This window comes from Chelonoidis abingdonii, chromosome 22 (genome assembly GCF_003597395.2).
Source record: "Chelonoidis abingdonii isolate Lonesome George chromosome 22, CheloAbing_2.0, whole genome shotgun sequence".
NCBI classification, from domain to species: Eukaryota; Metazoa; Chordata; order Testudines; family Testudinidae; genus Chelonoidis; species Chelonoidis abingdonii.
In genome coordinates this window covers 10,631,194-10,658,325 of record NC_133790.1, presented here as the reverse complement: position 1 = coordinate 10,658,325, position 27,132 = coordinate 10,631,194, and positions in this window count along the sequence as shown.

Here is a 27,132-nt window from a genome sequence, read left to right as displayed (position 1 = left end):
CACCCACTTTTTTGCCTGGTTTATGACCTGAGGTTTTTATGTCATGGTGAATGTAGACTGCATTCTCTGCAGGGCAGGGCATGTATATGTGAGGGGTTAGCCCTGTTTGGGGCACCCTGAGTGCAACAGATATGTTAGTGCCTAGCACAATGAGTCTCTCATCTTCTTGAAACCTCTAAGGCATGACTGAGATTTAAACAATTAGAATAAAACTACTGTCCTGTTCCTGGTATGCCACAGTTCACTTAAGAACTTATTCCGAACATTATATAATATGAAACTAAGAGCCAATTCAGGCCCTCGTTTGCATCTGATACAACCCAGTTGACTCCACTGGGGTAGTGTATGTGGTAAATAAGAGTAGACTTTATCTCTGTTAATCTAATGAGATAAGTGATTAGCCAATACAGTATATCAAACGTCTAATGATTTGATATTGCAATTGGGCACCTCTAAAATGTACATTTAAGTTCTAGAGATCTTATAGTGGCATTCTCCATTTTAAGTATAAGGAACCTCTGTGAAATTAGTAATCTCTCATACCCAAGTTAATTTAAATGCTCCCTTTAATGTAATGTAGATTGAAGTGAACTAGTGTCTTTGTGTCCCACTGTCCCATACTGGATGAAATCTGAACTGTTCACTTGTGTGTCATAAGCCCTATACTACTAGGAGTGAGTAGAGATCCTTCTTTAGTTTCTGTCTATTCTGAAGTAGGTCACATACTGTAGTATCTGAAAGCCTTGCAATCTTTAATGTATTTATCTTGAGCTCTCCCCTCCCTCTGCCCGTGAGGTAAGGAAGTTCAGTTATCCCCATTTTACAGATGCAGAACTGAGGCACAATGAGTCTAATGGCTGTATTTTTAGAAGTATTTAGGCAATGAGAGATACTGATAGGAACTCAGTGACATTTTTGAAAATCTCTCTAGGTACTTAGCTCTGGTTGAAATCAGCTGATTTAAGAACTGAACCCATATCTCCCAGATCCTAAGCCAGTGCCCTAAATGCTGGACCATCCTACCTGTTCTCAAACTGTGGGTCAGGACTCCAAAGTGGGTCACAACCCCGTTTTAATTGGGTTGCCAGGGCTGGCATTAGACTTGCCGAAGCCTAGGGCCAAAGGCCGAGCCCCACTGACCAGGACTGAAGCCAAAATCTCAAGGCTTCAGCCCTCAGTGGCAGAGCTCAGGCTCTGGCCCCCCAGCCTGGAGTGGTGGGGCTCGAATGGGCTCAGGTTTTGACCCCTCTCCCCCTCCTGGGGTCATGTAGTAATTTATTTTTGTTGTCAGAAGGATGTCGTGGATGCAGTGCAATGAAGTTTGAGAACTGCAGCCAGTCCTTTAGTTAACTGGACCTGTGGTTTTGGAGAAGACGCAGTGTCCAAGTCCTGCCCCTTGAAGTTTGAAATATCTGTAGCATGCAACATAATTAGAAGTGTGAAGTCCTAGGGAGTCATGAATTTGTAACTATTATTTTTCCATCACAGATTAGATGTGCTGCAACTTTTGTGAAGAAAGTAGGATTTTTTTTTGAGTGAGTGTAAAGATGGGTTTAAGAATAAATGTCTTTGCAACCTTAATGCTAGTGCTCGCTGTACCGTGAACGCTATAATATATATTGATTTGTTTGGTTTTCACTGTGACATGTTTAATGTTGCTGTTTTAGAGATGACTTTTAAAATGTATGGCTTCATACTAAGTTGGTTCTGACACCAAAAAATCACGAGAGAATGAGCAAGAGGGAGAAAGCAAGGAATATCAAAGTGATCAGTTGCTGCATTAGCATTCAAGCACTGTGAAAACTTTGCTATATAGATTACTTGTTTCTAAGGGTATGATTATGACCTCTGAATTGTGTTAAAGAATATGCATTTTAGGCATTGATACCTAATTTAAGAGGGATTACATTACAGCAGAGCTAGGGAGAAAATACCTGTGTAATTAAACACCAGCACCGTGCAATCTAGAGGCTAAAGCCCTTACAGTTCTGAGATATAATTTATTAGTCCAAAATTATATGTAGAATCAAGTTCACTATAAAACACCTTTTATTTATTTTTAGAGATGTGTGAAATCTCCAAATCCGTTGCTACCAGCATCTATCATAGGTAGTGAAAATATCACATACCTGCATTCCCCAGTCTGGACTATTAGCGATGGCCTGTGAAGACAGGCTTTGGGCTAGATCCTCAGCAGGTGTAACATCAGCATAGTTCATAGACCTCAGTCTCTGGAATGGAGTGCTTACCTGCTATGTGGTTATTGGATATATACAGCCAATTGTCAAGTGCTAGCTTATCTTCTAGAACAAAGGCAGTGAACGCACTAACCTCTCCATTCCTCAGCTTTTTAGCTCAATGCTTGCTCTCCACTCTAATGGTATGTCTACACTACGAGATTATTCCGATTTTACAGAAACTGGTATTTGGAAACAGCTTATATAAAGTCGAGTGCACATGGCCACACTTAGCACATTAATTTGGCAGTGTGCGTCCATGTACGGAGGCTAGCGTCGATTACCAGAGCGTTGCACTGTGGGTAGCTATTCCATAGCTATCCCATAGTTCCCACAGTCTCCCCCGCCCATTGGAAGTCTGGGTTGAGATCCCAATGCAAGGTGGGGCAAAAACAGTGTCGTGGGTGATTCTGGGTAAATGTCATCACTCAGTCCCTCCTCCGTGAATGCAACAGCAGACAATCATTTCTCACCCTTTTTCCCTGGGTTGCCCTGGCAAACGCCATAGCATGGCAACCGTGGAGCCTGTTTAGCTTTTTTTCACTCTCACTGTATGTGTACTGGAAGCTGCTGACAGACGCGGTACTGCAGTGCTACACAGCAGCATTCATTTGCCTTTGCAAGGTAGCAGAGATGGTTACCAGCCCTACTGGACCATCTGCTGTTTTGGAAATTGGCGATGACGGTTACCAGTCCTATTGTACCATCTGCTGCTGTCATGGGTGCTCCTGGCTGGCCTCGCTGAGGTCGGCAGGAGGCGCATGGACAAAAATGGGAATGACTCCCCAGGTCATTCCCTTCTCAACATTTTGTCTAAAAATAGAGTCAGTCCTGCCCAGAATATGCAGCAAGCCTGCTAAAAAAACAGAGAGCACAGCCGCTCTGGGTCAGAGCCCCAGACATCCCACAGAAATGATGAGCTGCATGCCATTCTAGGGGGTGCCCCTGCAACAATGCCACGCATTGCTTCCCTCCTCCCACACCCCTCCTGGGCTGCCATGGCAGTTATCCCCCCATTTGTGTGATGAAGCAATAAAGAATGCATTAATCAGAAACAATGACTTTATTGAGATAAAATGAGGGGGAGGCAGCATCCAGGTGCTATGATAGTCCAGGCAGTACAGAATCTCCTTTAATGATTAAAATATGGGTGGGAGAGGAACTCAGCCTCCAGCTGCTATGATATTCCAGGCAGGGCTGAATCTCCATTAGACATTAAAGGGGGTGGGAGGGAGAGAAGCGCAGCCTCCAGCTGCTAAGATAGTCCAGGCAGGACTGAATCTCCATTAGACATTAAAGGGGGTGGGGGGGAGAGAAGCGCAGCCTCCAGCTGCTATGATAGTCCAGGCAGGACTGAATCTCCAGGAGACAAAGCTTAAAGAAGGGAATGACTGGGAGTCATTCCCATTTTTACCCAGGTACTCCCAGCCGACCTCACTGAGGCCAGCCAGGAGCACTCACGGGATGATGACGATGGTTATCAGTCCTATTGTATCGTCTGCCATCAGGGAGAGGAGAGGAGGGGGTGCTGCTGTTTAGCGCTGCAGCACCCTGTCTACCAGCAGCATCCAGTAAACATACGGTGACATTGAAAAAAGGTGAGAAATGATTTCCCCCCCCTTGTTTAACAGGGGTGAGGGGGAATTTGATGACATATACCCTGAATCACCCGCGACAATGTTTTTAACCCTTCAGGCACTGGGAGCTCAACCAAAAATGCAAATGGTTTTCGGAGACTGCGGGGACTGTGGGATAGCTCAAGTCCTCAGTCCCCCTTCCTTCCCTCCATGAGCGTCCATTTGATTCTTTGGCTTTCCATTACGCTTGTCATGCAGCACTGTGTTGAGTCCCTGCTGTGGCCTCTGTCTATCATAGCCTTGGAGATTTTTTCAAATGCTTTGGCATTTCGTCTTCTGTAACGGAGCTCTGATAGAACAAATTTGTCTCCCCATACAGCGATCAGATCCAGTATCTCCCTTACGGTCCATCCTGGAGCTCTTTTTGGATTTGGGACTGCATGGTCACCCGTGCTGATCGGCACTCCACGCTGGACAAACAGGAAATGAAATTCAAAAGTTCGCTAGGCTTTTCCTGTCTGCCTGGCCAGTGCATCCGAGTTCAGATTGCTGTCCAGAGCAGTCATAATGGTGCACTGTGGGATAGCGCCCGGAGGCCAATACCGTCAAATTGTGGCCACACTAACCTTAATCCGACATGGCAATACCGATTTCAGCGATACTCCCCTCGTCGGGGAGGATTACAGATACCAGTATTAAGATTATATCGATATAAAGGGCTTCGTTGTGTGGACGGGTGCAGGATTAATTTGGTTTAATGCTGCTAAATTTGGTATAAATGTATAGTGTAAGACCAGGCCTAAGATAAAGGAACAACCCTTTTTCCGTGTGACTGGATCCATTAAAACTATGACTTCAAGGCTTGCTGCTAAATCCAAGCATGTGTTCTTTCCAGCAAGATACTTAAGAACATTAATCCCGTTGGGACGAATCATGTCCTTAAAATTAAGCATATGCTTAAGTGCTTTATTAAATGGGGACCATAGATCCTGATCTCAGTGGTGCTGCTCACATGGCTGGTGTTAAGGTGAGTCAACCGAAAGCGTAAGGCCAATGCACATAACTTAGAGAATTGTAACCCCCTGAAGGAGTTCAGGTGGCTAGGTGGGCCAATTAACTGGGCTAGGAGGAGTCCTGGAGGAGGACTAATTAGAGATGAGGCTCAGTGGGAGAGGAACTGCAGGGGCCTGTCTGAACCCCAGTGGCTGAGAGCGAAAAGGGGCTGCAGAGAGAGAGGCTACAGTCATTCCCAGGGTGAGAGAAGGTAGGAAGTAGCCCAGGGATACAGCAGTGAGGTTTAGGACCATCCAGACTGTGACTGTTTGTTGTAGGGTTCCTGAGCTGGGACCTGTGTAGAGGTTCCAGTACCAGCCATGGGGTAAATGACAAAAAAGGGAAAACTACAGTGGCTGAAGGGCCAAGCCATGAAGCAGGAGCATTCAACTCCCCAGAGAGTGAGCGAGCAAGCGAGAGAGATGGAGTGAGCAACCGCAGGAAGTGGCATCAAACTGGCAGAGCTAATCCCCAGATGTGGCCAGAAGGAGGCATTCCTGTGATGATCAGATACCCCCAGTGTGAGCTCGCTCATTCAAGAGTAAAATAGTAAAGACTGCAGTGAACTAAGGCCTCTTTACTCCTGAATGAGAGCATTCACATGTTGTTTGAAGTTAACACACTTATACTCACAGACTTTAAAGCCAGAAGGGACCATTATGATCATCTAGTCTGATCTCCTGCACATCGCAGGCCACTTTAACTTATGCTCATTGACTTCACACAGTTAATTGATTTGCCTTAACTTTCCTGAGGTTTTCCTTGTAGACAAGTCCAAAGTGTTTGTAGGAACAGTCTTCATGCAATATTTCAACAAGTGGTCATTGTTTTTGCATCCAAATAATTTATTTTTGCCTAGTTTGGTGTGAGAGGTATTTTTACATATAAGTGGACCAATTTCCACTTGAAAATATGCAAAATCTTTCATAGAAATGCAAACAGTTCTTTGGGCTAGATCCACAACGGGGGTAAATGCTCCACTGAGCATAACTCCATCAGAAAGAATGTGTAAAAACTTAAAATTTCATGCAATTTAGCATTTTATTACAAATTTGCACACCTGATACTTTGTGTGTGGCCTTGGGGAAAAGGTTTCTCTTTCACCTCAGCTCTTCTATATGTAAAATGGGGGTAATAATACTGGCTTAGTGGTGGCATGGCTATAGGTGATGAACCAGCTCAAGAATTAATAATAAACAATGCCAGTGGTGTGGTAACCAGACAACCATAAAATGTTTTTTTATGTGTTTCATGGTGGTTTTGATAAAGCATGGAAATGTCAGCGTGTGCTCTTGCATTTTTCATGGTTTCGAGCCAGGGATCTATTACGTCACTGCAGCGACCTTCCATATTTTAAGCAAAACAGAACAAAAAAATGCCCCCAAACTCCACTGTCTCCATTTGGTAGTTTAATGCAAGGATCAAGCTCTGTAACAGCATGCAGCTGCACAGCCAACTAGTTCTTTCCATATTTTGTGCACTAACTCTCTGCATTAAAGATAGATGACCTGACAACTAATGCTGTGAAAGCAAAAAATTTCTATCAAATCTTTATGTGACTGTAAATAACTAGACTTTACAAAGTTTTAAATAATTTTGGATAGAAAAGCCTTTTTGTTGCCCAGGTATAAAACTACTACACCTCTACCCCGATAGAACGCTGTCCTCGGAAGCCAAAAAATCTTACTGCGTTATAAGTGAAACTGCGTTATATCGAACTTGCTTTGATCCGCCGGAGTGCGCACTCCTCCCCTCCCCCCCCCCGAGTGCTGCTTATATCAGGTCACGTTATATCGGGCTAGAGGTGTATATGTCTGGAGGGAGGAAGTCACTTATGGCATGATTACCACAGGTAATACAAAGTCAGCTGCTTACACAGGAGACCTGAATTCTGTTCCCAGTACTGCCACTAGCCTACTGGGTGATCTTGGGCAAGTAACTTCACCTGTCAGTGCCTCAATTTCCTCATCTGTAAAATGGGAATAATACCTTCTTTGTAAAGTGCTTTGAGAGCTCTGGATGAAAAACACTATGTATGAGTTGAGTGTCATTATTTCTTGAGCACCTGTTGCTGCTGCAGTTATGGTGACGGGTGCAATGTAATAACTTGTGTAGAATAGGAACTCCAACTACAGAAAATGAGAGCAGAAAACAAAGAACTAAACAATTTCTGGATGTGAGCTCTGCTGGATTACAAAGGACAAATGCATTTTAAATCTGGGCCTGATTCTCCTCTCACTTACCCCTTTGTAAATCTGAATAAACTCTGCTGAAGGCAGTGGAAACAGAACAGCGTAAGTGAAAGGAGAATCAGGCCCAGGGCTTCTTAGATGAGAATGATCTGCCACCAGAAACAGAAGGCCTGATTCTCGCCTTACGTACACTTCATTGGAGTTATTCGCAGAGTTGCAGCACAGTAAAACTGGTGTACATGAAATGAGAATCAAGCCCAATGTAAAATTGGTGTAAGAAATATCAGAACTAGACACCATTGGGATTGATTCTCTTCTGTCATGGGTAACTCACGGATCAGTGTGTGTTACAGATTGTATCCTCTGTGCCCAATCGACCCAGGAGAAGAGTCTGTTATAGTCCCAGATAAGGAGTCAAGACTCTTCAACACACGCTTTAGTAAAGGTTTATGCTTTTAGTTCTGACAATCTCCGGTTCAATCCCTGCTGTAAAATGCTACCACATTAGAATGGTATAATTTGACACCTACTCTGTGCACTCATTTTGCTCAGGTGTAAATGCAACCCAAGGTATAAAGCAGTAGAGAATCACTCCCAAGAGGAGTCAAAGCTGCCCATCACCCCCTGGGATTGGACCCTTATATGGAGCTAGAATGCAATTTCCAGCTGATCTAAAGGCCTGGATGGGGTAGTTTGAGATGCATGCTCTTAAATAACTAGGTATCAGACCATTCAAGGTTTGACACATTGCCAGAAAGGGTTAAGCAGCTTGCAGGCTAATTGGCCCACATTCAACCTTTAGAGACATGTTAGAAAAGTAAGTAAATAGTAATTAGGGCCATTCCATGTTAGATAGGCTAAAGCTTTGAAAAGTAAACTTGTATTATTAAAGAATTGGAAGAAGACAGTGATTGTAGTAGTCCATGTTTACCTATATCTTGTTAGGGGTTAACAATGTAACCAAATGGTTCCTGTCTAGGGATGTATTCTGTTAATTCAGAGATCAAAAGGAAATATGAACATTGAGATGAAATTTGGGTAACATAATGTCATTGTCTATATGTCTCTTTAAAATTTGTGGTAAAATGACTCTAAACTGCTTAATGGATAATTACCTTATGTTAACCCAGGGGTGGGCAAACTTTTTGTCCTGAGGGCCACATCGGGGTTCCGAAACTGTATGGAGGGTTGGGTACGGAAGGCTGTGCCTCCCCAAAGAGTCTGGATCCCGCCCTTTCTCTGCCTCTCCCACTTCTCACCCTCTGACTACCACCCTCAGAACCCCCGACCCATCCAACCCCCCCTGCTCCTTGTCCACTGACCACCCCCCTGCCCCATCCGCCCCACCCCCTATTCAAACCCCCCCATTCCCTGTCTCCTGACTGCCCCCCAAACCCCCCTGCCCCTTATCCAACCTCCCCACCCCCTTACCATGCCACTCAGAGCACTAGGAATGGCAGCCACGCCGTCTGGCTGGAGCCAGTCACACCGCCACACAGTCTAGAGCACTGGGCCAGGCCGGCGACTCTCATAGCCACGTTACCCGGCAGGAGCTTGCAGCCCCACCACCCAGAGCTCTGGTGGCACAGCAGGCTGAGGCTGCGGGAGAGGGAGAACAGCAAGGGAGGGACCGGGGGCTAGCTTCCCTGGCTGGGAGCTCAAGGGGCCGGCAGGATGGTCCTGTGGGCCCCAGTGACGTTTAGGAAACAAAAGGTTACTTCAAAAGCCTATTGTTTATCCAAGGACTCTGTGCTGCGCAGGAACTGCATATAAGACCCTTGGGACCTGATCCTTGCATCTCCGATCTGCTTGAGCCATATTCAACTTTAAGTCCCATCCGGATCACTCTGGTACTGGGCATTTGACTGAACCTATGGACTAATTCTAAGAATTCTGTACAGCTTCTAGGCTCACCATTTCTACTATGAAACTGATCTCAGAACTGCACTCAGGTCTGTACGTATAATGATCTTTTAACCAATACTTTCTCTCTTTTCTTTTTTAATACATTTTAGTTTTGTTAATAAGAATTGGCTGTAAGTGCATATTTGGTAAGATCTGAAATATTCATTAACCTGGAAGGTAATGTGTCCAATCCTGTCTGGGAGGAAGCCCAAAGGCTGGGTTGCTTTAAGGGACGGTGTTTTGGCTTCTGTGTAACCAATAAGGTATTGCAGAAGCTACTCTGTTGCTAGCTTGGTGGATCTAAGTATTAGAATAACCACTATCTTTGGGGATTGTCTGCCCTCCCCTTTCTTTTTTTTGCAATTTGCCCTGATTTAAGCAATCTCAGTGTACTCCTCCCCGCCAGCACCTGAATCACATAGGGACTTAAAGGTGATGACTAATGCCATGAATTGCTCCTGGACATGAAAAAGGAAACAGGTGGTATTGTGTTCATGCAACCCACATCATTCTGATGCCACTTTTCCCTCACCAGCCCCACATTTAATTATACTTCTAAGAATGATGGCCCCGATCCTGCAAATACATGCATGCTTAACTTGTCATGTATGAGAAGTGTCAGTGGTTTCAGTGGGATGACTCACCTGAACAAAATTAAGCAAGTTCATTGCTTTTTGCAGGATTCATAGTTCTTAAGGCCAGAAGGACCATTACAATCAGCAAGTGTGATTAGAGCCTTCTATCAATCACTATGTTTTCAGATTTAGGATATTTAAGATAGGTCTTAGCAATGGCAACGATCTAGTGCAATTCAAAATAAGACATTTGAGCAGCATGCCACAGACATATAACCCAAGGTCCATGTGTTATAAAAATGACTTTCCTTTTACATCGTCTGCTTGTGGAACCAATCATGCGAGATGGTAATGAATGACGGCCTGATGAAATCAGAAACAGACCACAAAAAATCAGTACGACCATAAATATATGTGGTGCTCACTGCCATCATGGAATAACTGCAGTTATCAGAGATGGACAGGAATACTTCTGTCTAATTTTTTGAGGCAATATATTTAGATGCATGTTTTGAATCTTCTGTATTGCTACATCCCTCGGTATTGACCTAGAAAAAAAGGTACCAGAAGTATTCCCAATCATCCTGACCACAAGCCTTTTGATTCCAATTCATTTTAGCATAGCCTTCCTGGGGACAGACTTTATAAATACCGTGCGTTATCAAAATAGATCATGTGTTCTCAAGTCCATCAGCGACATCAGGTTTTCCTTTTTCCCTCTACAGTGAGGAAGCTGTAATTTCGTATAAGATTATACGACTTCACATTCATATTTTTAGAAACATCAAAGTAACTCTAAATAATGTGTAATATACTGTAGCAAGTTGATTTATATCAAATAACTTTACTATATAAATGTCTGTCTCGGCCCATAAGCATCTCCCTGGGAATTCTTCTGCAAATGGGAATGTGTGTGTGTGGGAAGGGGAGGTGGTGGGGGAAGGAGGAATAAATTTAATTCTAGTCTCTTCATTTCTGTCAGCCCTTCTTCCACACTCCAATAGAGAGGTCTGCTGAATGCTTATCTTTCTTTCTTTGTAGCAGTCTCTCACAAATCCTAACTCCTTGCTCTGAAGGTTATCGTAGTCCAACGTCTCAGCTAGTGTAACTTGATGGAGCTACACTGATTTACTTGAGCCTAAGAGCTATGGTCATGTACATTATGCTGTAAACGTGAGGCCTGATCCTGTGAGGAACCAAGTGCTTCCTGCAATTTGCTGAGCACCCTCCGTTTGGCTCCTGTCGACTTCCGGGGGAGCCAAGGGTGAAATTTACCTCCATGTAGAGGGTCAGCACAAAACCTATCTGGAACAAAAGTCTCATTTAAGCTGTATTGGCCCAGTCCTCAGCAACTGTAAGTGGACATTGTACTATTTAAATCAGTGGAGCTATTAGGCTTGTGCTGGTTCGCTGCACAGAGGTGAATTTCACAGAGAGGGCTTGTCTATACTTACGACTGCATCGGTGCGATCGATGCAGCGGTGTCAATTTAGTAGGTCTGATGAAGACCCGCTAAGTCAATGGCAGAGTGCTCTCCTGTTGACTCTTGTACTCCAGCTCCCCGAGAAGAGTAAGGTAAGTCGGCGGGAGAGCGTCTTCTATTGACACAGCATAGTGTAGACACCGCTGTAAGTCGATCTAAGTTATTTAATGTATGTAACTGAAGCAGCAGAGTAACTTAGATCAACTTACAGCTGTAGTGTAGACCAGCCAAGAGAGTGCTCAAGCCCACTGAGTTTAGTGGGAGCAGGATCTGACCTTTAGGCCTGGACTTTTGCAAGCAGCTTCAGCCATGGAGGCATTGCAGAAGGGTCTACAGTATTGCCAACCTCAATCATTCAGAAATCATGAGTCAAACTCCAAAAAATCATGAAGTGGCTTAACAATTATGAAATTTCTTTAAAACAATAAAAATTGGGTCCTTTTTATTTGGTTTCTGATCCTGTAACATGCACTTGCATCACATTTTCAAGCTTTGCACTTGATTCTGGTATCCGGGGCTTTAAGAAATATACCATAGAATCACAAGACTTGTGCTACTATCACAAGTGTTGGCAGCACTGTCTCTGTCCTTGCAGAGCTGTTTGTGGAACTGGAGCTACGCACACAAAGGATTTCAGATACAAATCTCCTGGGGTCCTTGGTTCTCTTAATTTTAAAGCCTTGAATTCATATTAGCCTTTGTCACTTTTTTAAATACAAAAAATGGGCAAATGATGGCATTTGATTATTTATGGTGACTTGATACAATATTTGACTCCTAATATGTGCTTTTCAAACCAATCTGATGTCTGGAGATTTTTTTCCTTTTTTTGTATCCATTCTATTCAAATCTAGTACTTCCATTAAAAATAGCTCATATTTCTTTGAACTAAAATACCTTTTATCTGTTGAAGATACTTGAAAAGTCTAACAGGAGAAGAAAATTGCCAAGAGCTCGCCAATAAACCTGATTAAATCAAAAATGAATAGAGGCTAATTTATGCTCCATTGAATCATTGTGACTCTTATCAATAAATAATATAATAAAAAGCTACATGCATTTTACTGTAACTTTGGGTACATCTATTTAATTTCCATAGTTTAGGAAATTAATTAATTTATATGGTATTCCCCGCCAATCCTTGTCACTCAAAAAAAGAATCAGCTAGGGTGAAATTCACCCCTATACACTGGACCGATGTACCACTTAAGTCCAAAAAATAACAGAATTTAAGTAGCATGAGTCTCTGCATTGGTGATAGTTTCCTATAGTGAATTGCTGAAGAATAGGCCCAAGAAACCTAATCATTTCTCATTTACTATAACATCAATAATTATGGAAATTAGTCATCATTACAGTTTGTATTGTGCTAGTGACTAGAGGCTCCAGTTGAAGTTGGTTGCCCCACTGCACAAACCTAGAATAAAAGACAGACCTTATCCCAAAGAGCTTATACTCTAAATAGGCAAGAGAAACAAAGGGTTGGAAGAGTGGCATTGGCCACTGTTGAAAGACAAAATACTGGGCTAAACTGATCTTTGTCTGATCCAGTATGGCCGTTCTTATGTTCTAAGAGAAAGATGAATGATGAACATCACACAATTCCTCAATTGTAGAAGCAGAAGTAGACGCCAGCTCTCCTGACTCCCATTCTCGTGCTTATCAACTGGCCCACACCGCCTTTAGTAAGTGGAATCATTACTGGAAACTGATCACTAGGGTACTAGCAATTGTAACACAAAACCGGCAAGCTGTGTTTACAACAAAGAACATACAACGGGCAAGAACGTACAACAGGCTACATCAATAAAAGCACTGCCATTGACTGCCATTAGTGTAGGAACAAATCCAAAGCTCTTAGAGGAGTTGAGGGAACTACTTTTGGAAACATCAAACCAAATGACATTTTGGCTGGATATTTTGACTCCCTAAACTAGCTAAAGATATAATGAATACTCAGGCATATGCCCCTACAACTGCAGATTCTGATGAGGATGTAGAAGAATTCTATGGAAACATTGTAGAAACAATGGAACTCAGCAGTGGGAAGAAAGAATAGTAAGTTTTATAGGAAATTGGAATGCAAAAGTAGGAAGAGAGAGAGAGTATCTGTGACAGTTGTCCCTTTTAGTCTTGGTAAAAGAAACCACAGTGGACAAAGATTCTTAGAATTTTGCAAGAAACATGACTGCATTATCTGCAGTACTTATTATAAACAAAAAGAAAGCACAAAGTATTCATAGGAATCACCACAAGGGATGTACAAAAAAAATTGATTTTATCACAATCAACCGTAGGCATAGAAATGGTGTTAGGAAGGTTAATGATTTTCCAGGGGCAGATTGTGGATCAGATCATACAATGGTATTGATGAGACTGAATATCAAATTGAAAAAGTTACAGATAATCAAATGCTGTATAAGATGGAACCTGGAAGCCCCGAGGAATCACAAGATACAAAGTCACTACCAAGAAGAAATGATGCAGCTCGTTAATGAAAACAATGACCAAGTGTCTTGGGAATGCCTGAAACAGGCTATCAAGTTCAGATAAGCATGTAGGGGAAGAAGTTAATAGCTAAGAAAAACCTGTGGATAACAGATGACATCGTTGCTTTGATGGATGAAAGAAGAAAAATAAAAGCACAAAGCTTAACAACAGAAAAGTGGAATACCAAAGACTAAATAAAATGATAAAGAAAAAATGCAGATTAGTGAAGTCTGAATGATTGAATAAGAAATGCAAAGAAATCAGGTAAGTGGATAAAGAGAACAAACAAAGTGAGATGTATCGAAAGATCAGAGTCTTCAGTTGCAGTAGAAAGATGAAAACAGAACTTTTAACAACAAAATTGGACAATATTTCACAGACCTATAAAACATGAATGAGAGATGGCAAGAATGTATTAACGAACTGTATGGTGATTTTAGTCTGGAAAAACCTGAACTAGAGATTAATCAAGAAAACCTGCTGATAATGGATGAAGAAATCATGGCAACAGTAAAGAGACTTCCAAATGGAAAAGCAGTACATTGTGATGGAATAACTGGCTGAATTGTTAAAAAAGTGTAGGGGATGAAGCTTTGAAAGCCCTGTCAGAGATAATAAAGAATAAGTCTGAGACAGGAGAATTAATTGTCAATAGACTTCTGTTTGTATCCAAATTGCCCCCCCCCCCCAAATGCTATGAATTGTAAAGTCTATAGAACTATCAGCCTAATACTGTACATCTCTAAGATACTTTTGTGAGTTGTTCAATACTGAATACAAGAAAAGATTGATAAGCAAATAAATTAAGAACAATACGGCTTCAAATGCGGAAAGGGCATGATAAATGGCATTATGACCCTGAAGCTCATATTAGAAAGATCAGTTGAAATGGGGAAAACAATATATTTGTGGTTTTTTTGCAGATTTCTAGAAAGCATTTGACAGAATCTACCAGTACAAATTGCTTAACATAGGAAGGTCTGTAAGGATTGATGGATACAAACGCCAAGAAACAATATCAATTTATTCTGGAATCAGAAGGTGATTATAATGGAGAAGAAAATGAGAATCTAATAGAGATCAAGAGTGGAGTGAGACAAGGTTGTATGATGTCACCAACTTTATTCAACATTTAGAGTCTGTATTTGATTAAATTAATTGAAGAAACAGAAGAAGGTATTAAAATGAATGGAAAATGGGTAAATAACATTCACTATGCAGATAACAGCACTGCTGGCTGATTCAAAAGAAGGTCTGATGAAGTTAGTGGAGATTATATGTATGAATGTGGCAAAGAATATGGTCTAAAGTTGAATGACAAGAAAAAAAACTATGGTATGCAAGGATTTGGGAAAATATGCAAGCTTCCAATGAATGAGACAGCCATACAGCAAGTGAGAAAATATTGCTACCTAGGAAACATAATTACAAAAGATGGAACATTGGATATTGAAGTCACCTCCAGAAGAGTAAGAGTGAAAGAGATGTTCTGGAAGAATAATCACCTGATGAGAAGAGATAAATCTGAAGACTAAATTCTGACTCTTAAAAACTTACATTTGGTTTGTGTTAAATTACAGATGTGAAACATGGATATCCAAGCAATCGATAAGCTATAGTCCTTCAAATTGTGGTATTAGAAGAATTCTGAAAGTATCATTGATAGAGAACATAAGCAAAGAAAAAGTACTGGAGATGATTGAACTCAGCAAATGCTTATCAAAGATCTTATGAAAAGAAAGATTTGATTTGCAGGGCACATTTGAAGGGGTACAATGGGTGGGGCAGGTTAACCCATACTATAAGGGAAAGTTGTTGGCAGAAGAACACAAGGCAGGAAAAGATCTTGGCTGGATGATGTAGATCAAAAGGACTATTCATCCACAAAAACATTAGCAGAAATTCTGGGTGAAGCAGCACTAGTTCAGGAAGTAATTGCGCTATTCACTTTTCAATATCTTGGCATTAGAATCCTGATGGAAATGAAAGATCTCTACTTGGCTTCTGTGTTGGGTGTGGATTTTATTTAAAGTAATTTTGAAAATAAACATTTCAGTTTGTCATCCATTACTACTAAAAGATAAGTCCACTCTGCTGTCCTAAGTTTTCTCCCTAATGACAAAATTTAAAGAGCCCCTTTTTTTTTTTTGAATTTTTAAGGTTTCCATAGTTTTTGCAGAAAGCAGGGAATGTGAATCAGTACTACAACATTTATGGCTCTTTTAACTTGCTGAAATGCATCTTTTTGATTTAATAGGTATTATTTGGTTTTGTGTTTTAATGGAAGGGAAATGGAAGAGACAGATTCTGCTCTGAAGGGCAGAGCTTTTGTATGAGCTTGATTTATCCATACTGGGGTACAACTTCACCCTAAGTAAGCAACAGCCCAGTGTCAGATTTTTGAATTAGATTTGTGTTCATTGATGATTATGAACCAAGCTGGAGAAAGCTAACTGATGTTTGTTGAAATTCCAGGTTCTCTGAACTTTGGAAGTGGTCGGAGAAGCACGTAAAAGATTGGCTATTACAGATACCTTTTTATATATCACTCCACTTGTAATAGGCTGCCGTCTTGGTTGACCTCAAAAAGTGCTCTGGCTGTCAGGTCTAAATCCAGCTCCAGACCTTCTAACTTACCCAGGTCTTGTTCTTGTAGAAGACGATTTAACTTTGTTTGTCAATGTATGAAATCTAGCCCTGTGAAGAGCATCCATGCAAGGCTTATACACCACCTATGCCCCATTTATGTGCTTAAAATAGATCTTGAGAAAGATTTAAGTGGTACATAAGCTTTGTGTTAGCCCTCTGAACTTCACTCAGAAATTGACCCTCATGAGTACCAGTGTAAATAGCTTTGTGTGGTGATTAGTGCCTGATGGATTCACCTGGCTCCTGGAAATCTTTCAGCTCCTCTTCTTGTTTATATAACTCTGTCATCCATTCAGTTTGCACGCAGATAACAATGAGGTGTGGTGTAGGCAACCAGTCTCGCACCGTAAGCTGCAAATAGTTGGTAAAGAACCCATTGGCTGAAAATGTTTGAATAGCGAGCATGTATGTTCGTAAATCTCAAAACCTTAGAATAATTCACAAATGAGTTAAGGGTCTAAAATCACACGTAAATACTCTCTCTGACTAGACCACCCATGTCTAGGCCCTAAAGCCCTATACTGGAGTCCCCTATTGTATTTTCGTTGTTTGATTCCTGTTGAGTCATAGATTTTAAGGCCTAAAGTGATTTTTAGAGCAGAGGTTCTCAAACTGTGGTCCATGAACCACCTGTGGTCCGCAAGCTCCATTCAGGTGGTCCGTAATAGGTCCTTCTAAGGTGTGCACCTGGGAAGCTGCACACGAGAGAACGAAGGGCCACCCACTTAATTAGTGGAACCGTGCAGGCATGGCTCCACTAATTAGGTGCCTGGACCCTGGAGAAGATGCACATGTAAGGCAAGGTGGTGGTCTTGAGGGGAATAGGGGGAAGCTGGGAGAGGCCAGTGGGGTGAGAAGAGGGGGCATGGGGAATTTAGGACATGCAGGGCTGCAGTGGCCAGAGAAAAAGGCGACTTTCTCAAGTTCCAGGGCTGCGGCTGTCAGGGAGAGAAGGCCTTCCTTCCCAGCCTCAGCTCTGTGGCTGCTGTGTTGGGGGAGAGACACCTCCCACCCCCAGTTCGAGCTCAGGGGCTGCCGTGGCAGGGGAGAGAGGGCACATTCATCGCATTAGAATCCATCACATTAGAAAGGTAAGACTACTGATATTAAAATATGAGTTGTGTGCTTTTATTTGTAGAACAAAAAACCAATTTTATCCAAAGTGCTTTACAATAGTTAGCTAACAGTACAAACAACATTTGGAAAGATCATTAAGTGGTCCGCCGAGACCCTCAGCAATTTTCAAGTGGTCCATGAAAAAAAAAGTTTGAGAACCACTGCTTTAGAGTTAACCAGAGATAACCCAGGACATTGAATTTCACCAAAGCAATTCACTGCAGTGCAAGGAATTATTCTTCTAAACAGACATCCAGTCTTGATTTAAAATCTCTAGGATTTTCATTGCACGAAAGCCGCTTTACACCTCTCTGGCTGTGTAAATTACATTACACTCACTGTAAATAAGATTCAGGTCCAATGCCCCTTGGTAAACTCCTTCACTGTTTAGTTACCTGCACTCTTTAAAAAGCTGAGTGTATTCCGATCATCTATCTAATCTACACTGTATACTATGTGCAGCATATTCAGTGCTTAAGTGTTTTATACTGGCACTGTAGAAATACCTGAGGTTGATAAAGGTAGGTGGTCACCAAATTGAATTGGTTGTGCAGGAAGCCTGGCAGCTGTTTATAAATCTCAAATACAGACTATTGTGTCCAAAAGAGAGAGAAATTATGCAGCTCCTTATTATTTTTCAGACATGCTGCCCTGTTTCTCTTTACATCTTGAACGGCTTATCACCATTTAGCAGCTTGGCGCAGCGTAAAAGGAAAACAATTATTAATGAAAAGTCTCCCTTGGAGAGGCCGGTGACCCTAACACACAAGACCTTGGCTGAATTCCAGGTTCTGCTGCTGTTGACTTTTAATCTTCACAGATGCACTGAGCCTGGAGAAGAATCAAATGATGGACATTTGCTTATAATGAGTGGAATATTGCTCCAAGCCAGCCCTGCTGTCTAGGAAGGCTCAAGTTAATGCAGTTCTGCTGTGTGATTGGGAGTCTGTCTGTGCAGAGGGACACCAAACCCTACACATGACCCTTTGTCTATGCAGCATGGAGGATGACTTTTGGGGACAGAGAAGAAGGGTGGGTCTGAAAGTGGGCGTTCAATATAACCTGCCCTGTGAAGCAAGGGCATGTGCAATCTCCTTCCCCACTGGCTGCCAGAAGCAGAACCCAGAGGTACCTCAGCCATTACTACAACTTTATCACCCCTTCACACAGAGAAGCAAATCTGGAGGTGTCTGTGAAACAGGAACCACTGAGTTCTACCAGGCACTGTACCCGAACTATTTTCAAGTGGAGTAGCAGAAGTAGCTGTAGCCAGTGATGAGCTGCCAAAATGTTAACAACCAGTTCCCTCCTCCTCACCCCATGAGGGGGTCATGCCCCGCCTGGGACTCCTGCCCCATCCAACCCTCCACGTTCCTTGACAGCCCCCCCCACCAGACCCCTACCCCATCCACCCTCCTTCCCTGTCCCCTGACTGCCCCCTGCCGCCTCATCCAACCCCTGCTCCTTCCTGACTGCCCACCCCGGAACCCTTGCCCCCATTCAATCCCTCTGTTCCCTGCACTCTGACTGCCCTGATACTAATCCACCTCCCCAGCTCCTCTGCCCTCTATCCAACACCCTGTCCATGCTCCCTCCCCCCTTACCGCGCTGCCTGGAGATGGGGTCCAGGCCAGGCCAGAGCTGGGCCGGGCCACTCGGCCAGGTTGGGACCGGAGCCGGGGTGTTTGGCCAGGGCCAGAGTTGGGGCACCCAACTAGCAGGGACCGGGCTGGAGCCGCGCCGCCTGGCCAGCTGAGGTCAGGACTGGGCTGGAGCTGTGCTGACCGGCCGGTCGAGGTCAGGACCGGGCCGGAGCAGCGTTGACCGGGGATGGGGTCGGGGGCGAGGCCAGAACCACATGGCGCCTGGAGCCCTTCTCGCACCCCCACCTCCCCTGTCCAGCTCACCTGTGGGAAGCCCTATGGTTAGGGTTCCCAAGGGTAGGGCACTTGGAGCTAGGGTTAGGCTTCCTATAGGGAGGGGACTTGGTGCTAGGGTTAGAGTTCCTAAGGGTAGGGCACTTGGAGCTAGGGGTTAGGGTTCCTATGGGTAGGGCAACTTGAGCGAGGGGTTAGGGTTTGAGTCTCACAATTCCTCTCCTATTAGCAAATATATGTGAAACCCAGTGGGAAAGTGTGTCACATCCCCCTTTAGTGCTGGTATACACAGAGGATAATCTACTATTGCTATCAATCAGTTGTTAGCTCAAGTGGCAGAGGCCTCTACAGTGGATCAAAAAGTCCTACTCTGTTGATGATCCATGTGGGCAGTGATGAACTGTCAAAATATTAACAACCGGTTCCCTCCTCCTCACTCTACCAGGGGGTCATGCACCCCCACTCCCAGGACTCCTGCCCCATCCAACCCCCCACATTCCTTGACAGCCCCCCGCCCCCTGCCTTCCCATCCAACCCCTTCTCCTTCCTGACTTCCCCCTTCCTTGCCCTCATTCAATCCCCCTGTTCCCTGCCCTCTGACCACTCTGACACTAATCCACTCCCCCAACTCCTCTGCCCTCGGTCCAACACCCCTTCCATGCTCACTGCCCCCTTACCACGCTGCCTGGAGCTGGAAGCCAGGCCGGGCCGGGGCGGGGCCGCTTGGCCAGGATTGGGACCGGAGCTGGGGCGCTTGGCCAGGGCTGGAGTTGGGGCGCCCAGCTGGCCGGGGCCGGGCCAAAGCCGTGCCGCCCAGCCAGCTGACTTCGGGACCGGGCCAGAGCTGTGCCGCCCGGTTGGCCACGGTCAGGACGGGACCGGAGTCATGCCACCCGGGGATGGCATCGGGGGCAGGCTGGAGTCATGCAGAGTCTGGAGCCCTCCTCACACCCCCGTCCCTCAGCTCACCTGCGGGAAGCTGCTCCTTCCTTCTCAGCTCTCCCAGGCTTCCCGCGCGAACAGCTGATTCACGGGAAGCCGGGGACAGGGAGGAGAAGCCTCGGGAGCATTCAGGGGAGGATGCAGAGGCGGAGTGAGTTGAGCTGGGGCCGGGGGAAGGGCAGGCAGCTGCTGGGGCTTTTATTAAATGTAAAAGCTCTTTTCGAACCAGTTGTCCCTTGTGGGACAACCGGTTCTAAGAGGGCTTCTAAATTTAACAACCAGTTCCCATGAACCGGTGGGAACTGGCTCCAGCTCACCACTGGCTGTAGCTCTCAGTGGGCCAGGCAGCTTCTTAGTTTGCTTCATTTCAGGGATAGCTGAGATACCTCTGCTCTAATACCATGCCAGTTTGAGAAGCTATTGATGCCCTCCTGAGCAGGCTCTGTGGAGAACCGCACTGTTTAGATTTCATGTGATTTGGTGCTGGTGGGTCCTGAAAACATTGTGAGCCAGTTCCCAGAACATTAACAATGAAAGCACTTGGTTGCAAGAAACGAGGTGGCAGGCCATCAAGACAGATGAGCACTGACCTCCAGGAGCATGTGCTGGAGATGCTTATTCTTGAAGAACCATAGCTTATCCCAGGAATGTGAGGTAGTAAAGAGTGGCCACCAAAGCAGTCACTTCAGTTTTTCTTAAATGACGAATATTAAGTGCATTAAGGAAATGGTTGGGCAGGAAAGAATATGGAAACCCCCTTTTAAACATTACTTCTGCAATAAAAAGCATCTAGTGTAATGAGCAGAGAGGTTAGTAACATCTTCCGTATGCCTTGAGTGTTCAGAAAAGGACATTTTTCTGTTTACAGCATCTTCCTTTTAAATAGTTGAATTGAAATTATTTCATTGCTGATAACACTCTACCGGACTGAAGGAGTCATTGATTTCCCTGTTCACAGCATGTTCAGCAGCAGCAATGTGAGTGCGCCATGCTTTAATCTCCAATATGAAAGGAACAACAGAGGTCACTGTGGATTTGCATTGTTGAAAGTGATTATTAGCATAGCTGAGAGAGCTTGCAACAGGGCCAGTGTGCACTTAATTTAGGTTTGTAGGTATTTGTTTCTCTATTCCCCAGCACTCCTAAGCCCCACAAGCTCACGAGTCCAAGAAAAGCTAATTAAAATGACTTGTTTCTTTTAAGTATGCCTGGGTGCAGCTCGGCTCAAAGCCAGAGTAGGTTTATTTTTAATATGGCTGCTTTAAAAATGATTGTTTTCCTTCCCCATCTCCAGTGCAGAATTCTTCCTCCTCGATAGGCGTGTTCCTTCTTTTCCTTTAACGACTGTTCCAGAAGGTACTCTATTCATAACCCCGGCAAATGGAGCCTTTGTATTTAGCTGAAAAACAACTTGAGCAGAGGCAGTTGCAGTACAGGCATTGCTGTGGTGCCTCAATATTTATCTGGAGGGGAATCCTGCTCTGCGTGTGAGAAAGTAGTTGTCACAGTCCTTTTCCGCTGCTCCAGTGCTGTCTGTCATTTATTTGTATGACAGTAACTCCTAGAGCAGGGGTTCTCAAACTAGGGCCACCGCTTGTTCAGGGAAAGCCCCTGGCGGGCCGAGCCAGTTTGTTTACCTGCCGTGTCTGCAGGTTCGGCCGATCACTGCTTCCAGTGGCCGCGGTTCGCTGCTCCAGGCCAATGGGAGCTGTAGAAAGTGGCATGGGCCGAGGGACGTACTGACCGCCGCTTCCCGCAGCCCCCATTGGCCTGGAGCAGCAAACCGCGGACAGTGGGAGCTGCGATCAGCCGAACCTGCAGACACGGCAGGTAAACAAACTGGCTCGGCCCGCCAGGGGCTTTCCCTGAACAAGCGGCGGCCCTAGTTTGAGAACCACTGTCCTAGAGGACCTCGCTGATAGCAGGGCCCGTGTGCCCTAGGTGCCATGCATACACATAAGAGACAGTCCTTGCCCAATAGAGTTCTCAATCTGAATAGACAAGACAAAGGGCCAGAGGAGAAATAGAGGCACAAAGTGGGTGTGACTTGCCCAAGGTCACCGAGCTGGCCCGCAGCAGAGAGGGGAGTAAAATTCTGGTCTCCTGATTCCTGACCCAGTTCCCTATCCATGTTGTTGGCTTCTGCGCATCTTCGACACCATATTCAAGTTATTCATGCTTGTATCTTAAAGAGGGGCCCTTCCAAGCTCTCGGTCTGCCCTGTCTCATCCTACACCTTCCTCTTCCTCCTGCTGCTGCACACCACCTTACCTTGCCATTGCTTTTGTTTCTTCTGCGCCCTTGTGGCTCATTGTTTTCTTTCAAGTTGCACTTGGAACAGTTGCCTGAAGACCTACTGGTCCTGTGGCATGCCCCAGTTATATAACAATCCCCCCCAACTTTGTGTGTGTTCTGTTTTATAGTGTCCCGGACTCATACGGTAGGCTCCTCAGGGAGTTTGGTTGCAGTGAGTATGCACTGTGTGTATCTACAGCGCTGTGCAAAGAATCTGCACGTTTCCTGGCACCGACCCTCTCCTGGGCTAATCGCACCCACTTTTAAGATGGCACCGGTTGGCTCCAGCAACCCTGATTCCATCACCAAGGCCTTTGTGGGTGCACATCCCAACCCTGGGGGCTGCCTGCTGAGAGTTATGCTGGCAGCAGGCGTGCCAGGAGCCCAGAGTTTGCCTTTCAAGAATCCGGTTGAGTCTCATTCAGAGGAGATCAAGAATTCAAATCCTTAATGTTAGGTTGAGGTGTTAAAGTACAGTGTAATTACCTGGTCACTTTTTTTATTTCTATGCCATGTAGTTGCACAGATCTCCTGTTTTGAAAGAAACACCTTCATCCTTCTGTCTCTCCTTCTTGTTTATTTGTACGTTCCACTCTCCTGAATCAAACGGACTCATTAATGGAACTGAAGGGCTGGAGATATATATATATTTTCCTCTGCAGAGAAAAAATTATAACGAAAGGCTGAAGTTCTTTAATCTGCCTGTGACTGCAAAGATGACTCAATCCGAGTATATTCTGTAGCATGCAGTAAAAATGGGGTCAATAAGCTGGATCTCTGAGGTCGGGAGGAATATATAATTTCAATCATTAGAGTAATGACAGGCATGCAAAGTAAAACTCTGAATTGTGTTGAATGTTTATCTTCCATAATCTTCCTTTCTCCCAGTGTGCTTCAGTGGAACAAGAACCTTGTTGTATCTATATTCTTATATAGAATCAAACAAGCAAAATAAGTTATTTTATGAACACCTTTTCAGCTCAGTTTTTTCCACCTAATCTGCCCCCTAATAATGAATGGAAAATTATGTATTTTACAGTTTCATCCTTTGAAGGTGTGGAACGGATTTAAATGCATGTGTGAGTTCTTTGAAGGGTACAACATGTATCTAGAACTTTTGTTTGCATGTTTCAAACACCAGCTAGAGAGGAAATTTTGCATTCTAAGCATACCATGTTTTCTGATATATAGTGAAATGTCATCACAGGAGATTTCCATCTGCGTAAGTTTAACTGCATAAGTATATTTTGTTTTAGTTTAGGGCAAAACTGATGGTAGCAAAACTTTAATATTTATTAGTCTTTTTGAAGAGTGGCTCATCTTGGAGAATTGACTCTGTAAAAATGTCATGAGTGGGTTCGGTGTTTATTGGCTATTGATTACTCTACAGTAAAAGTCAATAGGACTTAGGCTCCTAAAGGGTATCTCAACACTGTAGTAAAAAACCCATGGCCACAAGTCTCAGAGGTTGGGATAATTGACTTGGGTTCACAGGGCTTGGGCTGCAGGGATAAAAGGTGCAGTATAGACAGTCCAGCTCAGGTTGGAGCCCGGGCCCTGAGAATCACCCACCTCACGGGGTTTCGGAGCCTGGGCTTCAACCCACATCTGTACATCCGCGCAGCCACTTGGGCCCCGTAGCCTGAGTGCTGTGAGCTGAAGTCAGTGGAGCCGGGGCAGCCATGGCCAGGCCACCACATGCCTTTTATTGCAGAGTAGTCATCACCGTAAGTGTCCATCACGTCTGAAAATGGGTCACTTTTTTTCAAAAATCGCTGTCACATTCCAGGATGAAATCCTGGAATTCAGACCAATGAGAATGGGGTTGTGTCACCACCTGCCCTTCAACCTTGGGTGCTTCACAATTCTCTGCTTTTGTGGCTCACAACCTGGGCCACTCACACTCTGAATGTCTGTGTATAACCACAGCCCTGACCCCAGCAGCCTTCAGCAACACACCAGTCACGCTCTGGCTTCCACCAGCCTGGGTTACTATTTTCAGGGTGACCCCACCACACACAGTTTATTAATTCACCCAGAACCACATCTGTATTTAATCAACAGAGCATCAGTAGAGTGTAGACACAAACAGTGTTCTAGGGATGTTCTGAACATACCAATACAGTCCTGAAAGCAATTGTCAAAGACTGTGAGTGTGATAGGGTGTGCTCCTCACACTTGCGCTGAAAGGATTATTATTGGCCAGATGGGCCAATTAACCTATTAGGCTGTGGGGTGTGTGTGTGTGTGTGTGTGTGTGTAATATTAAAGCTGAGAAGAAAGCCCTAATTAAAGGAAGCTCATCCATGCAGGAACAGGCTGGGCCTCTGTAAATGAGGGAGCTGGTAGCAGAAAGGGCTACAGGGAAGAGGACTGCAGTCATTCCCCTAGGACAAGAGACTGAAAGGGATTTGGATCCAAAAGGAGGGCTTTGTCTTGCAGACCCAGAGGAAAGTGATTTGGCTAGAAGGGTGGAGAATGTCAGCCTGGGATAGGCAAGGTAGGAAATAGTCCAGGAGAATGGCAGGACAGTTTGTGATTCCCCAGACCTTCACTGCGGGAGCTATGGAACCCAGAGTAGAGGGTGGGCCTGGGTTCCCCTATGAGCCACTGAATGAGTGGCACAATCTGGGCAGCAAACTTAAACTCTGTCTGGTCTGTTTGTTCCAGCCACTGAGGGAGTGGCTTGGCCAGGACACTGGACTTAAAGACTCCCTGGAACAGTGTGGAAAACTGTGATAAAACCCCAGAAGGGAAGGACTCTTGTGACTTGGCTGGATGGCTAAGCCCTGAAGATGAGGTGCTGCAGCTCCTGAATAGCAAGAGAGGGGCCAAAGAGCAATAGAGAGAGACAGTGGGCTGAGGAACTGCAAGAAGAGAGAGCCAGGCGGGAAGAGCTCCTCCCCAGAATGGACAGTAGGAGGTGCTCCAGTAGAGGGTCACGGTACCTATGACAGTGAGACTTAGTAGCTACATCAAGGAACAATGCTAATCATGTAAATTTCTTCTTATACTTATTTATGACATTAATCGTCAGTTCTTTAGTACCTAACACACTTCCAGTATTTCTCCAAGGGGAAGGATGCCCCTGTCTATAAGGCACTTTCAAAAGTGTGGTCCCTGCTATTTGAATGCTTTGGTCTGAAAGGGACCAAATATGAGAAGCTATTGCTTAACGTTATAGTTCAAATTTCTTAGGTCAATTGCTTGGGCTTAGGGAGTGCATATATCATTAGTTAAAATCTAAAATATGGTTTCTTGAGGTCCTACTGAAGAGTGTGGACTCAGCAAAATAACCTACAGTTACTTAGGTTAAAGAACAGAAGGGGAAATACAATTGTCTAAGAAAATCTAACTACTACTTCTTATCCTGGGAACACTGCGATGAGGAAGAATCCTTTCCACATGGCTGGTCTGTGCATCTGATTGCACTGGGGATTCCGCAGCTTCTGCTTCTGCATGGGGTAAGTAAGTCAGTTCTTGATCCTGTGACTTAGTGAGAGGGAGTTCATTGAACTCTGCTTAAACCCTTCTGCTGGAAAAAACTGCCTAGACCTGTGACCCTGGGCAAGGGGAGAGGCTGTCCACAGGGGTTCAGCTAGCTCTGGGGTCCAATGTGATGACCTCAGCTTTATATACCCTGATTTCAGGACTTGTTGGAGGGGGTCACACTCTTATTTCTATTGGCCATTTGCCAAATAGCTCTTGGCTTTCAGCTCTCTGTCTCACTGCTTCTCCTGTTAATATCCAGGAGCTGGCATCCATGTGTAACAAATTTCTTCAGTGCTTTTAGTTGGAGAGCTTAGCTAATTTAATGGATTGCTTTTCAGAATTAGCCTCAATTAATTGGAATCCCCCTTTAAAACAATTACTTTTAATATTCCAAAGTTATACCCTGGCTTGGTGCTTATATCTTCCAACATTCCTTTTTTGTGCTATACAATGCCTATCACTTCTGAAGTGCAACAGTAATTTTAAAAGGAAACAAAGAATCCCTTTATAGAATGTGAGATGGAGGAACAAGACAGATTATTCATAGTAGATGAGATTCATAAGCAAACAAATGTACAGTTTCTAAGCTGGGGTGCGCGCGCGCGCACACACACACACACACACACACACACACACACACACCCACACACACACACACACACACGGCTTCTTGAGGTATCAGGAAGTTTGACCTCTGGAACGTTCAGGTTTTTGGGTCTCCAGCCAAGCTATTAACTGGTTGAAACCTACATTTTTTCCCCAGTCCTCTTGTTCTTATTTAACATATAAGATACAATAAGACTAGGGTGACCAGACGTCCCATTTTTATAGGGACAGTCTCGTTTTTTGGGACTTTTTCTTATATAGGCCCTATTACTCTGTACCCTTTGTCCCTTTTTTTCACAGTTTCTATCTGGTCACCCTAAATATGACACTATGTACAGGAAAGGAGGCAGTTACTCTTATCTGTTGCCTTGCAGGGGTTTTCCTTCACTAGACTCAGAGAGATGGAGCTCTTATCTGTAAGTGAATTATGGGAGTCTCTGGTTTTGAAAAACTAACAATAGTAGGAAAATTCTTTCAAACATCAGGGTTTTCCTTTCCTGAGAACTGTATATTTTAGCTTAATTCATGATCCCTAGACAAGATGTCCTACCTATTGGGATGGGTCTATTGACTCTCATTGTCTTTAGCTTCAAGAGGAAATTAAAGTTGGAAGATGCATATGGGTGACTGGCACCAGACATTT